Source organism: Panthera pardus, unplaced genomic scaffold, assembly GCF_024362965.1.
Source record: "Panthera pardus isolate Hobbes unplaced genomic scaffold, ASM2436296v1 HiC_scaffold_27, whole genome shotgun sequence".
Lineage (NCBI taxonomy): Eukaryota > Metazoa > Chordata > Mammalia > Carnivora > Felidae > Panthera > Panthera pardus.
The window spans coordinates 6957395-6960581 of record NW_026526843.1 but is presented as its reverse complement, the minus strand read 5'-3'; the positions used below and the strand labels follow the sequence as shown (position 1 = coordinate 6960581).

The following is a 3187-nucleotide window of genomic DNA, read 5'->3' as shown; positions in this document are numbered from 1 at the left end:
TGCACATGGACTATTCTCTGGATAGATTATATGTTAGGTCGCAAGTCCGTAGCCCACTTTTTGAGTTATTAGCTTTTTGCTGTTGAGTTGTAGGAGTTCCTTATATATTTTGAACATCAACCCCTTATCAGATATATGCTTCACAAACATTTTCTCTCATTCCATAGGTTGCCTTTTAACTCTGTTGATTCCTTTGCTGTGCGGAAGCTTTTTAGTCTGATATAGTCCCACTTCTCTATTTTGGCTTTTGTGGCCTGTGCTTTTAGTGTAATAGTATGAAAGCATGGCCAAGACCAATGTCATGAAGCGTTCCCTCCTATGTTTTCTTCTAGGAGTTTTATTTTAAGTCTTCCATTTGTCTTGAGTCCATTTTGAGTTGACTGTTTTTGTACAAGATGTAGGGTCGGATTTAATTCTTTTGCATGTGGATACCCAGTTTTGCCAGTTCCATTTGTTGAAGAGATTATTACTTCCCCATAGCAAATTCGTGGCACCCTTGTCAAAAATCAATTGACCATATATACATGGACTTATTTCCAGGCTCTCTATTCTGTTCCACTGGTCTATATGTCTACTTTTATGCCAGTACCATACTGTTTTGACCAGCTTTGTAATATATTTTGAAATAAGGAAGAATTATGCCTACAGTTCTGTCCTTTTTCCCTCAAGATTGACTTGGCTATTCATTGTCTTTTGTGGTTCTATATGAATTTTAGAATTGGTTTTTTTCTATTTCTATTTTTAAAAAGTCAGTGGGACTTTGATAGGATTGCGCTGAACCTATGGATTGCTTTGGGAAATATGGACATTTAAACAATGTTAAGTCTTCTGATCCATGAACATGGGGTGTCTTTCCATTTGTTTGGGTTTTTAATTTCTTTCATCAGTGTTTTGTAGAAAATGGGCTAAGAACTTGAACAGACATTTCTCCCAAGAAGACATACAAATAGAACAACAGATATATGGGGAAAAAATGCTCAAAATTATTAATCATCAAGGAAATGTAAATCAAAACCACAATGAGGTATCACCTCACACCTGTCAGAATGGCTATTATTTAAAAAAAAAAAGACAACAAGGGTTGGCAAAGATGTGGAGACATTGGAACCCTTGTATACTGTTGGTGGGAATGCAAAATAGTACAGTCGTTATGGAAAATAGTATGGAGGTCTCTCAAAAAATTAAAAATAGAACTATCAGATGATCCAGTAATCCCACTTCTGAGTATTTATCCACAGTTGCTGCAATCAGGGTCTCAAGGAGCTATTTGCACTCCCATGTTCATTGAAGTACAATTCACAACAGCCAAGATATGGAAACAACCTAAATGTTCCTTGATAGATGAATAAAGAAAATGTGGTATATACATGCAATGGAATGTTATCCAGCATTAAGAAAAGAAGGGCGCTCACTTCGGCAGCACATATACTAAAACTGGACCTATACAGAGAAGATGAGCATGGTCCCTGCACAAGGATGACACACAATTTGCAAACTCTTCCCAAGAGTTTCTCAAGAAATGCCACGCAAAAAAAAAAAAAAAAAAAAAAAAAAAAAAAAAAAAAAAAAATTCTGCAAAATGGGACAACATGGATGAACCTTGAGGACATTATGCTAAATCAAGTAAGGTAGTCACAAAAAGTCAAATGCCATACTATTCCACTTATATGAGGTACCTAAAATAGTCAAATTCATAGAATCAGAGTGGAATGGTGGTTGCCTGGGGCTGGGGGGAGGGGGAAACAGGGAGTTGCTAAGCGATGGGCATCAAGTTTCAGTTAAGCAAGATGAGTAAGTTCTAGAGATCCACTGTACAACGCTGTACTTATAGTCAACAATAATGTAACATCCACTTCACAATTTTAAAGGGTAGGTCTCATATTCAGCATTTTGCTAAAATAAAATTTAATTTAATTTTTTTTAATGTTTTTATTTATTTTTGAGACAGAGAAAGACAGAGCATGAGCAGGGGAGGGGCAGAGAGAGAGGGAGACACAGAATCTGAAGCAGGCTCCAGGCTCCGAGCTGTCAGCACAGAGCCCGACGCGGGGCTCAAACTCACACACCGCGAGGTCATGACCTGAGCCGAAGTCCGACACTCAACCGACTGAGCCACCCAGGCGCCCCAATAAAATTTAACTTAATTTTTAAATTAAGCCCCAGTAAATTTTAAATGATTGATATGACAAAATATTTTCTCTGACCACAACAAAATGAAGCTGTAAGTCAGTAACAGAAGGAAAACTGGAAAATTAACAAATACATGGAAATTAAATAACACCCTCTTAAAAACACTGATTCAGAGAAGAAAGCAGAAAGGAAATGAGATGTATGAAATTAAAATCACAACATGACAAAACTTATGAGATGTAGCAAAGAAATTCAGAGCTGTAAATACATTAAATAAGAAGAAATATCTCAAATCAATAACTTAACTTTACACTTTAAGAAACAAAAAAAAAAGATCTAACTAAATACAAAGCTAGTAGAATGAAATAAATAATAAATATTGGCTGGGTGGGTGGGTGGCTCAGTTGGTTGAGCGTCCAACTTCGGCCCAGGTCATGATCCTGCGCTTTGTAGGTTCAAGCCCCACATTGGGCTCTGTGCTGACCACCTGGAGCCTGCTTCAGATTCTGTGTCTCCCCCTCTCTCTGCCCCTCCCCCGGTCTGTCTGTCTCCCAAAAATAAACATTAAAAAAAAATTTTAAATAATACATATTGGAGTGAAGATAGAGAATAGAAAAATATTACAGTGAATCAACAAAACAAAAAGGTAACTCTTTGAAAAGACCAACAAAGTTGACAAACATTTACCTAGAGTAACAAAGAAAAAAAAGGAGGAAAGATTCCAATCAGAAATGAAAGTGGCAACCTTACATAAATATAAAGGATTATAAGAAAATACTATGAATAACTGCACACCAACAAATTAGGCAACTGAGATGAAATGGACAACACTGTACTGGAAGTTCTGGCCAGAGCGATGAGACAAATGAACAAACCAAAAAGTCCTCATATTGGAATGGGAAAAGTAAAACTATATTCACAGGTTCCATGATCTTAATGTAGAAAACCCTAAAGAATTCACACACAAACTACTAGAGCTAATAAACAAATTCATCAAAGTTGCAGGATAAAATATCAACATGCAACAATCAGTTGTATTTTATATAGGAGTATAAAC

At 36.5% G+C, this 3187-nt stretch overlaps 1 non-coding gene across 1 annotated transcript; it reads left to right on the top strand.

The window, feature by feature from the left end:
* The first annotated feature begins 1404 nt into the window (after positions 1–1404).
* On the top strand, positions 1405–1511 carry LOC128773954 (U6 spliceosomal RNA). The gene has a single exon (XR_008418446.1). It is a non-coding gene; the product is annotated as a U6 spliceosomal RNA (small nuclear RNA).
* The last annotated feature ends 1676 nt before the right edge of the window (positions 1512–3187 follow it).